This window comes from Triticum aestivum, chromosome 7A (assembly GCF_018294505.1).
Source record: "Triticum aestivum cultivar Chinese Spring chromosome 7A, IWGSC CS RefSeq v2.1, whole genome shotgun sequence".
In the NCBI taxonomy this organism is placed as follows: domain Eukaryota; kingdom Viridiplantae; phylum Streptophyta; class Magnoliopsida; order Poales; family Poaceae; genus Triticum; species Triticum aestivum.
The window spans coordinates 21,422,245-21,435,990 of record NC_057812.1 but is presented as its reverse complement, the minus strand read 5'-3'; the positions used below and the strand labels follow the sequence as shown (position 1 = coordinate 21,435,990).

Here is a 13,746-nt window from a genome sequence, read left to right as displayed (position 1 = left end):
CACTTGCCAAAAAACTTGAAAACTCTCCAACCAGAATGGAAATGAATTAATCTGAACTTTTTTAAGCAATCCTTCCAAAATATTATTTCATAGTATTATATTATCCTATCTAATACTCTTCCCTAGGCCCCAGCTTGTGTGGGAACTTTCAGCATTGGGTATATTATTAACCTATGTAATTCTAACTTACATTACCAAAGAAAATGTCTCTTATGACAGGCATGTCCATGAGTAATTTAAAACACTACGGGTTGTGCTATAGTTAACTATGACAAACTGGAAATGTTATTAACTGCAGGAAACAATAACTGACATGCATTATGTGCTTCAACAGAGGGTTAATATGTCATGAAATGTTGAAATTGAATCGAGGCAAAGAGGGATTAGATTCCCACTAATATGAATAGGCTACATTCAGAGAGTTTACTATTGTCGGATAACTTAGTCCCATATTTTCTTCAACATGTATCTAATAGTGTCTCCCGGTGTATGGACAGAAAATAGCTTTATTTGTTGATTAAGCTGCAAGAAATAAGTATCACAATCAAGAAAATGAAGAAAAACAGTGCTATAATTCAATAGGAGTCACTCGGAGATCATTATATTATTGTTGTAACTGAAACTATTTAAATTAAAAGGGGTCTTCATGTTCACTTTAAGGAAGTTTTTTTTTTTTGCAGTGAGCAAGGTAGTTCCAAGTACAACCTAAGATAGCCAAATAGGCAGGGAAGGATGGCGCACCAGTTTCGTAATGGCTTAGATCCGATCGGATTGGTTAAGTCCTTGTGCAGTCATAATATCAATCCATTAGAATAGGATAATAGTCATATGGAGATCCTGAACTTCCATGGAGACATGGGTCTGACTGCGAGTGTGCGAGCTTGCTGATGACAAGTTGCTGGGTTTGATCTTCAAATTGAGCTGTCCTCCTTGTTCCTGTTACCCATTAATAAAACAAAAAACATGAGTTAAGGGCAAGGAAAGTTGCTTACTTTGCATCGACTACGCTGGGGTGATAGTCATACACAGGTGCAAGCTAGGATATTCACAAGGGAACTAGGAAGAAAACCAAAATAAGGGCAACGCACCTAGATTGAAATCGATGTAGATCCAGCACTAGCCTTGTTGAAGCCAACAAGAACCAGCCCAGACTTGGATCTGTGCACTTCACAATTTGAAATCATCAAAACATTGTGATGCCTTGGTGAGTGGGGAATGCTAGCCTTGTTGAAGCCAACAAGAACTAGCCTAAGCTCTTGCAATCTTCATGTGTGTTTCCGACCAACCCAATAGCTCTTACAAAACCTTGAGGGAGCAGGACAGCCCGAAGAATCTTTAGTATCAAACGTTGCCGTCCTATAACATATAGATATCTGCTCACAAGTCACCGGTGAGAATATTTTTCTAAATAGACAACTTGGCATCCCTGCCAATAATCAATCATGACAGTTGGAGCTGGCCGGCATGGTTGATAAGGTCAACCTGACCTCATGGAAACCTGTTAACAGTGCAGGTAAAGTGATACAAAATGGGCAACCGAAGATGCTGAATCAGGTACATCATTCAGGGCCGGCGATATATGGTTAATAAATACTAGGCAAATCAAACAAAATGATTTCCCCTGCTTAATGCCGGCAACCGAAGCCAACAGCTCCATATGGCAATGCCTTGGAGGATGCTTAATTAAGGTCGAGGCGTCGAGCTCATGGGTACAGAGGCATAATTGGGTTCAGATTTGTGAGTTCAAATTCCTTTTTTTTTACGCATGTGAGTTCAAATCTCACTCACACGTCCTAAGAAGAACACATAAAAGACAAGGATATCTGCAGTGTAAGGGCCATTTCTTTTTCTTTTCCTTTTTTGATTGTGTAGGGGCCATTTCGCTAGCAGGGGATTAGGCTGGCTTTCCTGGTCGCCGCCAGCTCGGCCTGAGACGAAGCATTCTCCTATCCTAACCATCGGCGGTGGCGAAACCCTCAGCATCTGCTTGCCCCTGCTCATGAATAACCACCAACAGATATGGGACTGAAACATATATTGCAACACTGTATATAACAATGTTGTTTGTGACGGCTGGTTCACCTTGGCGATGCAGTGCATCATCGCTCCCCCATTCAGATATTACTGACAGTCAATCCACTGTCAATGCGGCTCATTAAACTCGGTGCTTCAACAGTAATCAAGCATGATCCTTCATTTTCAGTAATCAGCAGAAATCGAAAGGTGCATATAATTCAGATAGGGGTCTTTGCCTTCACTGCATACTCCTCTCGAGGAACAAACAACCAAGAATTCTGATATTATGATAGAAAAAATGTTTGGCTCACCAGTCAGATAAGTTTCTGAAGATTATTTATCTCCACCTGAATACTAGAACTGTAAGCCAATCTTACTGATCTGCAAAACAACCTAGGGTTCTGAAAAGCTGAATTTTGCATACAAATCTGGACCCTACCATCTGAACAGCAAAAAAACTAATTATCACCTGGACCGGAATTACTTGCACTCCTAAATGCGCCAGCAATTCACAGCCGGTAGATCGATCGGATACAGCAACATTGCCTGCAACGGGGCGAAGTCGAGTGTGAAATTAACGGGGCGAAGTCCAGATGCTCAGCAGTGGCATGTTGCCCATTGCCTGCAGCAAAGTGAGGTGAGCAACAACCACAACCTCTTTTTTCAGCATATGGTGACACACTATTTTCTCTTCAGCAATGACCCAATGACGGCATCCGACCCTACTGGCACATATACTGATGCAGGCTCAGCCTCAAGGCGTTACCGCTTCAGGATTCCTATTATGCAACCAGTAATGAGAAACACTTTCCAGACAATCAGCTATTGTTAAGTCAAAGAGTTTTTCCCTCTTTGGAGTATAGCTAGCATGGGAGTTTGATTGATTGCTGTATCTGATCGAGATCTAATTTGGTTAGGAGTGCAAGCAATTCTGGTGATAACTAGCTGGCTTTTGTGGTTGAGATTGCAGCCGTATGTACGACCCTGCAGAACTGCAACGGGTTCAGCTTTGCTGTCTGAATCTAGATATTTTGCACATCAGTACTGTCATCATTAGTTAAAAGTTACATAAACTACTTTCAACGGTGGAGATAAATCTTCATAAATACTACATATGTTGGAAAAGAACAGTTGAAAGTTGAGGCTTGGTACTGTCTGCCAGACTGGTGAGCCAACTTGACTGTATAATCACCGTAAGTGCAATCTGACGGTGTCAATTGAACTTATGCATGGTACTGTGTAGGTTTGCAAAGGGGTGGCATGTGTGAGACTTCCTAGACACCTCTTGTCGCTAAATATGTTTTCTGATGAAATCATTGATTAACACAGAAGCGTAACACCGTATCTGCATTTTCGAAAAATTGGCGTTCGTGGTGTCCATATCCCTGCAATATAGGTGTAGAATTTGTGTTTCTTCAGTTCCTTTCACGCCTGTTGTAGTTGCTAAGTTCAAGAATCACTGTCTTCATGGTCAGGTTTGTCCTTTCGGATTCTTATGCAACAGAAGGTTCAAAGACAACACATTCTTGTGTTGCACTTTCTCATGTTGGATGAACGACACAGGGAGGACATCTAGGTACGCAAATCAGGCCGGCAAGGAGAAGGCATAATCTGGGACAGCTGATGGCTCTCAGCTGAAACGACATTCAGACAAACTAGGTAGTAATAAACATCAACTAAGAAGCAGCTGTCCCGGAAACAATTGATGCGACATACATGATGCTGTAGCCTTCGTCAGATACATATGGCCCCTCAGTTCTACATTCAGAATGAATACCTGTGCATTAACCGATCACAAGCTAATTCTTCGAAAGGGAATGAATAGCTGGGAATTATGAATCACAAACCAAAGTCTTTTATTTAGCAGCCACAGCTGAAATAACGTACAGTACATACCACTTCACAACAAGCACACACGAACAAACATCAGTACATAGTTCAACACAGGTAATGCAGAAAAAAAAAGGGTCTGAAAATGGAAACACGACTTAGTCTGAGTCTTACAATAATTGGCAGAAAATACGACAAGCAAAGCAGACGAACAGTAACAGTAGCAGTAAACAGAGGCAGTAGCACAAGTGAAGCACCGTCATACGCAGCAGAGCAAGCAGATTGATAGCAGAAATGGAGCAAAGCAGATTGACAGGGGTGCAGCAGGACAGTCAAAGGTACCTCGTCCTGGCAGCCAAGGGTACGTTTTGAAACAGCAGAGGAAACTCCTCAACTCACTGAATCGAATCTGGATGCGGCCCAAATAATGAAAGCTTCTTCCTTCCGGCCGGTGACCTACATAACCAAAAAAATAGACCAACATGTTAGAGCAGTATGATTAGAGACCAGGAAACAAAGAGTAGTGGTACTAATTTGTAATTTGCAGGTGAGTGGCTGTACCTTGCGTAGGTGCACATTTCCGACCAGTGTGGCAAGTCAACGCCGTCGGCGAGTATACTGGAACTTCCCTTCAATTGCAGAACATTGGCGCAACGATGTTAGGAAGTCGCTGGTGATTTCCTGGAAGAATAGAAACTGGAGGGGCAGGAGGAACTTATGCCAGGTGGAACCTCCGTCATGCTGCTGAGGTTGGCTAAGATTAATCTTTCCAGGCTCACCATGGCACCTTGCTGTATCTCTAGGCGATTCAGATTAGGCATGTCATATAGATAGAGAACCTTTAGCTTGGGAAAACAGCCCATGAGAAATACCAACTGCTCTCCATTGTATGCTCTGGTGAGATCTAGATATGCCAAGTTTGACAACCGAGAAAGGGATGGCAGGGGGTCTTCTCTCAGCTGGGACCAAGATAGATGCAATTCATACAAGTTCAGCCCCCTACCAGCTTGGAAGAGAGCAGATTCGTCTAACGCCCCTTCTGCTAGTCGTCCTCTCAAAGTTAGCTTTTGCAGGCTTGGCAGGCAGACATTCAACAAGAGAACTTCGTTCTCATCACCTGCACCCACAGATAGGTAGGACAAGTACCGCATCTGACCTAGAGACTCGGTGATGCGTTGACAGTAGATCCCCTTCACATTCCATAACCTCAAGCTTCTCAGTTGCCTCAACTCCCCTAAATGTCTAATTGACTCATCTTGTGCTTCCAATGCTTGTAGTGTATGCAAGTTTGTTAGATTTCCAAGACCATTGGGGATGTACATACCACTGCGACATTTAAACTCTCTTCCTTCTGGATCAGTTACTCTCTCAGCAAATAAGTGTCTGAGCCTCTTCAGTTTCACAATCCCACTAGGTAACTCATGTATGTCAGATCCATAAAGGTCCAGTGTCAACAGATTTGAAAGCTTCTCAACTGATTTCGGAAGCATCTTCACTTTTGTACCACGCAAACCCAAATGGCGGAGATTAAAAAGATCCCCAATAGCATCTGGAATCTTCTTGATGGGCAGACCACTTAATTCAAGCACTGTCATATATCTCGACTCATTACACAACAAAGGAAGTAGATTGAATGGTGACTTGCTGCCGCCCAGTGTAATGACAGTCCGAAGTTGGTGCATATTGAAAAATGGCTGCTCAATATCCTTCTTTAGTTTGTGAAGCACCAACCGACGTCCATCCATCTCAAGAGACCCCCCACACTCATCCTCATAACTAACACCAAAACAGTTCTTCTGGCACAAATCTACTGCCAGCTCACGTAAGAGATCGTGCATTCTGAATGTCTTCATCCTACCAAATGAGTTCCTCTCAACAAGTTGTAGCATGTTTCTGTCAACCAACTCCTTCAGGCAGTCTTCTGCCACTTCTTCTAGTGTGCTTTCACCCCTCTCCCCGATGAGCCCATCTGCTGTCCATAACCGTACAAGTTGTTTCCTTCTAAAATGATAGTCTTCTGGAAATAAGCTGCAGTACAGAAAACAACTTTTTAAGTATGTTGGGAGGTAGATGAAGCTCAGATGCAAAACATTCCTTATGTGATCCAGCCTTGAATTGTTAATTATCTCCCAGCTTAGTTGGTCATTTATTCTTCTCCATTCTTCCACGGTTTTCTCACGCACACGCAAGAGGCTACCAACTGACACAATAGCAAGAGGCAAGCCTTTGCACTTGCTAACTATTTCCTTGGATGATGGCTTCAATTCTGTAGGACACTCATGATTTGTATCTCTTGGAAAGGCTTTCTTACAAAAGAGATCCCATGCCTTGTCTTCTGGTAAAGCTTCCAGTGCTAAGATACGTCCTTGAGAGGCAAGTGCAGCAACGCGGGCTTCCCTTGTTGTGAGCATCACTCTACTGCCCTTATCATTATGAATAAACATCCTTGACAAATCATCAAATGCTTGCAGATCCCAAACATCATCCAATATGATAAAGTACTTCCTTTGCTCCAGATATTTCTTTAGTGTCTCTTCAAGGCTCATGATGTCCATAGCCAGAGTGCTAGATAGAACACTGGCATTATCTTTAAAAAGTTCTTTGATCATATTTTTCAAGACATCTTCTCTAGAATAAGTTTGAGAGATGGAGACCCAGGCGTAGCACTGGAATTTCTCCCTCTCCTTCTTGTAGACATTTGCAGCTAAAGCAGTTTTACCAAGACCACCCATTCCAAGCAGAGCTATCACAGAGCATTCCAGATCATCACTTTCCAACCACTGCTCGAGTTTTTCTCTGTTTTTATCCACCCCCACTAGATCTTCTTCATCAAGGGAGCGTGAAATGTTTGCTAGATCTTGGGATCTCTTGACAATGTAACTGAGGTTGCTAGAATCCCCATTATTTATCATGGGAACCCAACGGTTTTTTGTCTCTGACAGGTGCAAAAGGTATTTCTCCATTTCCTTCACTCTGAGAGCTATCTGATTCAAACAAAGCAGTGATCTTGGCTTTTTGAACCCTTTGTTCAGGAAGAAACAACAACCTATATCATGTTCTCGGCCAACTAAATACAAGTACTCATCCACCATGTCCTCCATCACATGTGCTACTTTGCGCACCTCCTCTAACCAGCCCTCATATACTTGATTGCTGCGGTTTCGAATGTCCATTTGATAAAGAACATCATGCATTACCCGAAGCTCCCTGGCAACACGACCCATGCTACCATGTAGCTCCAGTAGTTGTGCCCCGTACTTCGCAAACTGCACACTGGCCTGGTCTGCCGCTCCTTTTGCCAAGGCAATTCCAATCTTTTTAATGGCTAGAAGGATCACAATCTCCGCCATTACTTCCTGAGGTTTTCTAATGCCTCGTTGGTTGGTGGCGTCCTAGTTGTATACTTTCCTCGGTATCATCAGAAAGTTCACTGCAAAATGAAGTAAGTGATGCATTAATTAATCTGCTAGTGCATTCTGGTAGTAGTAAGCACTTGCCAAAACATTTCAAAACTCTCCAGCCATAATGGAAAAGTATAAGCAGAAGTCATTAAAGTAATCCTCCTAAACTCTTATTTCATGTTGTTAACCTATCTAATTCTAACCCACATGATCCAACAAAACAGTTCTTACGACAGGCAGGTCCATGAGAATTTAAGAACACTTGGGACTGTGCTATAGTCAACTGCGGCAAATTTGATGTTATTACTTGACAAGAGGGATACTCGACCAAATAACTAGCCATGCTTCTGTATAGGAACATCTCAGGTTAAAATGCCCCAAAGGCCCAAACTCAACGCTTCTGTATAGGAACATCTCAGGTTAAAATGCCCAAAATATTGAAATTTGAACAAAGGCAAAGAGGGAACCAATCCGGCATACCTGCCAGATTGCCGAAATAAATGTTTCACTTTCAGAGAGTTAGTTCCATACTTTCCTTCATATTCACAAATACTTATTTCCAGATGTATGGACAAACAAATAAATAGCTATAGTTGTTGGTAGAGTTGCAAGAAATATGTATTGCAGTCAAGAAAATGAATAAGTAAACAAAGCTATATTGCATCAGGAATCATTAGGAGAAATAAATATATCATTATGAACAACTATACTACAGATTAATTCCAGATTATTTGTGAAAGAATAGGCGGCAACTAAAACCTAAACATACCTTCCTGCTTGCAAGACCTTGTCATCGTCACAAATTAAGAAACTCGTCCTTCCAGGAGATAATTTTATTGTTCTTACAGTGCTGGAAGAAACAACAATTCATTAGTCACGAAGTATACTTTCTTTTTGCTAACTTCAAAAGATACAACAGGAGTGGTTTTTGTTTGCACCAAGGGAAATTGTTACGAGGACAGCCTAAGACAGCTAAAAAATAAAGGAAGGATGACACACCTGCCTCGTAATGGCTTAGATCCAATCAATGTTGGTTACCTCATGCATTTCTGAATCTGAAACAATTGGAATAATCTCGTGGATCCTGACAAAAAACAAGACCTCATGACTTGGCCGTTGAGATTGTCAACTTGTCATCGAAGCTTAACCATGGAGATCCTGAACCCTCATGTAGCCATGGGTACGACTGAGAGCGTGCTAGCTTTTTGTTGATGAAACGTAGCTGGATCTGATCTTCAACTTGAAGAATCCTCCTTCCTTTTACACATCAAAACCAGAGAACCACCAGGATACCTGGCTTCTGATGGGTGGTTGCCTAGTTGTATACTTACTCAAATATCAATAGAATGGCCACTGCAAAATGAAGTGAGTGCTGTATTAGTTAAACCGTTAGTGCATTCTGCTAGTACCAAGCACTTGCCGAAACACTTCAAAATTCTCCAACCACAATGAAAAAGTTAAATAAACAGAACATTTCCAAGAAATCGTCCCAAACTCTTATTAATTGTTGTTAACGTAGCTAACTCTAACCCACCCAACCAAGCAAAGATGTACTTCGAACAGGCAGGTCAATGAGAAATTTAAAACACATGGGACTGTGCAATAGTCCACTGCAGCAAACTTAATGTTACTAACTGACCACCACAAGTGACAATGAACCAAATGACCGATCGTACATGCTCTTCCGTACAGGGGCAGCTGAGCTTAAAATGGCCCAAATGTTTCAATTTGAACCGAGCAAGTCAAAGAGGAAAGATATCTGATATACATGTTAGCTCACCCGATATGAATATTCTACTTTCAATAGCTGGCTAATGTGACTGTAACAGGTAACTTTCTCAATATCTATCTAATAATATTTCTAGATGTATGGATCAAATAGCTATAGTTGTTTAATTAAATCAAACTGTTAGGGCGTTGTGCTAGTAGCAAGCACTTGCCAAAACTCTCCAACCACAATAGAAAAGTGAATTCAGAACAACCTCAAAGCAATCCCCCTACACTATTATTTCATACTGTTAACCTATATAACTCTAACCCACATAATCAAACAAAACTGTTCTTACGACATGCACATCTGTGACAATTAAAAACACTTGGCACTGTCCTATAGTCAACGGAAGAAAAATTCATGTTCATAGCTGACAAGAACGAGTGAACTTGACCAAATAAGTGACAATGCATGCTCTGCTTTCCTAAGGGGCATAGCAAGTCAAAATGCACATAATATTGAAATTTTAACCAAGTAAAACACTGGAAACGGACCTAACCTCTCCCTCTGAACCTCTCCCTCCCGACCTAACCTCTCCCTCCCGCGCCGCCCCCGCGAGGCGGCGGGGAGGGCTTCCGGCGCGGCCGCCCCCGAGTACTCCCTCCTCCCTCCTCCTCCCCCGCCGCCGCCAGAGGGCCTGGCCAGGCAAAGCTCGCCCGGGCTGGCGGCGGCGGGGCCTTTTGGTCCCCCCGCGTGCAGAGGAGCGGCGCAGGTCCTTCTCTTCGGCTGGGGGCGCGGCGTGGGTGTCGGGCGCCCCAGCGCAACGTCGCCTGGCGTGCTGGCGGCGCTGGGTGGTGGCCACATGGCCGGCGGCGCGGCTGGTGGTGGGTCGCGTGGGGCCCAGCCGTGGCGGCGGATCTGGTGCGACGGGGCTCCTGCGGCGAGGGCTGCGGGCGACGCGACCCGGCGGCCCTGGGCGTCGGGTGGCGGCTGCTGACATCGAGGGGGTCGGTGCAACAGCGGCTTGGTGGCGGTGGTGGCGGAGCGTGCCGGCCGGATCTGGCGATTTCCGGTGGGCGGCGCGGTTTGGGGCACTGGCCCGGCGTGGCTGCTGCTCCGACTGTGGGCGGTGGCGGCTCAGCCCTCTGGTGGAGGCTTCTCTTCGTCGCGTCGGCACCACGGCGGCTCGACGGGTTGCCTGCGGCGGCGGCTGGATTTCTGGCGTCAGTGCATTTGTAGGCGGCCTGGTTCGACCTTCGAGCCATCTTCGCGGCGTCCGGCCGCTATCTTCGTCAAAGGGCTGGCCCTCCCCCGCTGTGGTCCATCACTTGTCTCGCACCTGGCAGCATGACCGAGCTCGCCTCACGCCCGGCAGCAGGACTAACCTCGTCTCACGCCTGGCAGCAGGACTGCGCTCGTCTCGCGCCCAGCAGCAGGACCATGCTCGTCTCGCGCCCAATGCCACAACACGGGTCGATGAAGGCCAAGTTTTGCCGGCCTATTGGGTCTCGGCATTGGGGGCCGTCCATGTGCTTTGGTTGGGGTAGCGGCGGATCTCGGGTGAGGTGGTGCCAAGGTCTTGGATGCCGGGGCGGCGGCCCTGGTGGTGGTTCCGCGGTGCTCATGGGCAGAGCCCATGGGTTGGCGCTGCCCGGTTGCCACGTCCGTGTGGGTGGCGTGGTAGCCGGGGTGTGGCGTTCGGTGGCAGTGAGTGGTGTCGGGGTGAAAACCTGCTCTATCTTCGGACGGACCGGCGGCGGCGAAACTCGTTCCCTTCTTGAAGGCGTCATCGCGGCTCTCATTGCCCGTCGTGGTGCTCTAGGGGAAACTCTGATCCTCGGATCGGGCGGTGGCGGCGCTCCGGTGTCATTCCCTTCCTGAAGGCGCCGCCTTGGAGCCCACGGTTTGTCATATGCGGCTTCACCTCTTAGTGTAGTGCCTGGGTTGGTGTTGCTGCGCTCATCGCTTATGTATCCTGCCTTGGGTGCGTGTGTGCGTGTGTTGTGAGGGTGTGCGCTTGTATCGGATGCTGTTGATCATTGCTTTATATATAAAGCGGGGCGAAAGCCTTTTTCGGTAACACTGGGAACCAATCTACTTGCCAGGCCAGCTCACCAATGAATATTGAATATTCTAATTTGAAAGAGATGGCTAAGTTGACAGTTCCATACTTTCCTCTACATATACCTAATAGCTTAGAGTTGTTGATTGAGTTGCAAGAAAGAAAGATGTATTGAATCAAGAAAATGAATAGGAAAGAAATAATATAATGTCATAGGAGTCACTAGGAGAAATCAATAAACTTTAACGAAAGCGATTTTAGTTAAAAGGTACTTTAGGAGATCCTCACACAACAAGAATGTATCCAGAATCTGCTGCAGATGTGCTGTTAAGCCCGGCAAAATGCTCACTGCTTTTGGGAAATAAATGTTCAGAAGCTGAAGGAGCAGCTGTGGCGTCTTATCTCAACAGTGGAAACAGTCGGCTTCGAAGAAAAGTATCTTGGAATTCCGGTTGGTGAAGGAGAGAATCTGTAAACGTATTGGGAAAGAGGTGTTGATAAGTCTGTAGTCCAGGCCATAACGACATACGCGATGTGTGTATTCAAATTTTCAGCTGGATCGTTCTAGTGGGCCGAGGAAGGAGATAAGGGTCGGACTTTTTTAACGGCTTTTTTTTGCGGGATTATTTTTAACCAGGCTTTACTTGCGAGAGTAACCCTATCTGCCTGGAATTCAGGTAACTGGTGCATAAGTGCAGAGGAAACCAAGGCTCTTACTTGGTCTATAATACCCCTGTGGTTGTGCAGAGAAACTGCAGTCCAGTAGTCAACGAGAGAAATCTTTCTGCGATCCGCTTCATTATAAAGGAAACAGGCTGTTACTCCAGGAGTTGCCCCAATTCAGATTTGAGAAGATTCATCACCAAGCAAAGGGAGCAGCGCGCGAGCTAGGACAGTATGGTAGGAACAGCAGGTTCAAAGAAAAACAAGAATGTTGACTTTGCAAGGCTAGAAATTCCAACATTATGGTAACTACAATGCAAGAGCATATAATGTGCTAACTGCTAAGTATGTCACCAGTAATGAGCACTATGAACAACTATGCTACAGATTTAATTCCAGATTATTTGTGAATCCAAGGGAAATGATGGACGGTAACTAAAACCTGAACATACCTTCCCGCTCGCCAGACCTTGGCGTCGTCACAAATTAAGAAGCTCGTCCTTCCAAGAGAAATCTTTATCGTGCTTACTGGTGCTGGAATAAATGACAATGCATTAGTCACAAAGTATACTAAGCTTGCTAAGTACAAAAGTTGCAGCAGGTGTGTTTTCTGCTTGCACCAAGGGAGATATATCGTTCTTAGTGCAACCTAAGATAGAGAGAAAATTAGGAAGGATGACATACCTGCCTCGAAATGTTGGCGACCTCCTTGTGCATTTGCGAATCTGAAACCATCAGAATAATCTCATGGATCCTCACAAAAAAACTAGACCTAATGACTTGGGGCTGTTGAGGTTGTCATTGAAGCTTAACCATGGAGTCATGGATTGGTGAGAGCAGCTGGAGTCATGGCTTGGTGTGGCTGAGTGTGCTAGGCTTGTTGTTGATGACAAGTAGAGTAGCTGGCTTCGATCTTCAACTTGAGGTACCCATCAGATCTAAAGAACAGCCACCATACCTGGCTTGTAATGGCAAAGGAAAACTGATGATTATTGCATCGATCAAGATACCCAGGAGCAACACTGAAAACGAAATTAAGGGCAACGAACCTGACCTGTAATCGATGTAGATCTGGACCTGTGGTGCTGGTGGCCTCCTCCTTGTGGGCTTGCTTCAGGATCTGAAATCACGAGAGCAGAGCCATGGCTTGGTGAGAGCAGAGAATGGAAGCCATCTCAAGAGGGGATGCAGCCAGCTGAAGCTCCAAGTCAAGTCAATGCAAGCTAGCCTTCTCGTGGTGGCTGAAGCTCAATTATTTTCCGGCTCTGCGCCCGTGTGCCCGTGGCCCCACGCATTAAAGGTGCTGCTTCATAGCACTGTGATGATATAGGTCTCCAGACTGTGGCACGGCATGCACACAGTGATACAGAGGCGAGGCACAGAGCCAATGCCTTCAAGCCTTCAACAGCCTACTGCCTACCAAGGTTCTGCCTGCTTGCTTCAGAGTCCATAATGTGTCTCTACTTTTTTGTTTTGTTTTGTTTTGTTTTTAACAAGGTATTCTCTAGGAGAAGATTTAGTAATTCTGAAGGTTTGGAAATAACATGGATGGCAGCATGTTTAGAATTTTAAGCACATGCACATACAGTTTGTGAAACACCCACTGTTAAGTAATAACAATAATAAGGATACATTCAGATATGCCTGAGCAGTATAGTAGCTAACCCACTAGCAGCAAACTAAGCTATATATGCTCACAGAGATTAAAAGGAATGCTTTGACAGAGCAACCATTAATTCAAAGGAACGGTTATATTCTTGCCCACCTCTCTGTACATAAATTCCTTGGTCTATTGCTCCGTCTCTTTTCGATCATTCCAGCAGCCAAGCACCTGCGATAGCAAGAGTATGGTGGAAATCTCAGAGTAGTATGGACTATGGACTCACAATTTTGTGCACTTCAGGATATGAGATGATCAAAATAGTTTAATTTCTTGGAGAGAGATAGAGAGCAGGGAAGGCAAGCCATCTCAAGTCAACGCCAGTCTTCTCGTGGTGGCTGAAGCTCAATTATTATTCCACCAATCACTTCGTTCATGGACCTCTGCATTAAAATTGATGCGT

General features: G+C 44.9%; 1 long non-coding RNA gene and 1 pseudogene across 1 annotated transcript; both read right to left on the bottom strand.

Annotated features, from left to right (window-relative positions):
• Positions 1-334: 334 nt before the first annotated feature.
• Positions 335-1,549, bottom strand: LOC123147150 (uncharacterized). The gene is made up of 3 exons (XR_006473067.1): positions 1,089-1,549; positions 742-936; positions 335-522 (listed from the first exon to the last, which is right to left on the bottom strand). It is a non-coding gene; the product is annotated as an uncharacterized lncRNA (long non-coding RNA).
• Positions 1,550-4,411: 2,862 nt separating this feature from the next.
• Positions 4,412-12,926, bottom strand: LOC123147149 (disease resistance protein RPM1-like; annotated as a pseudogene).
• Between the last annotated feature and the right edge of the window lie 820 nt (positions 12,927-13,746).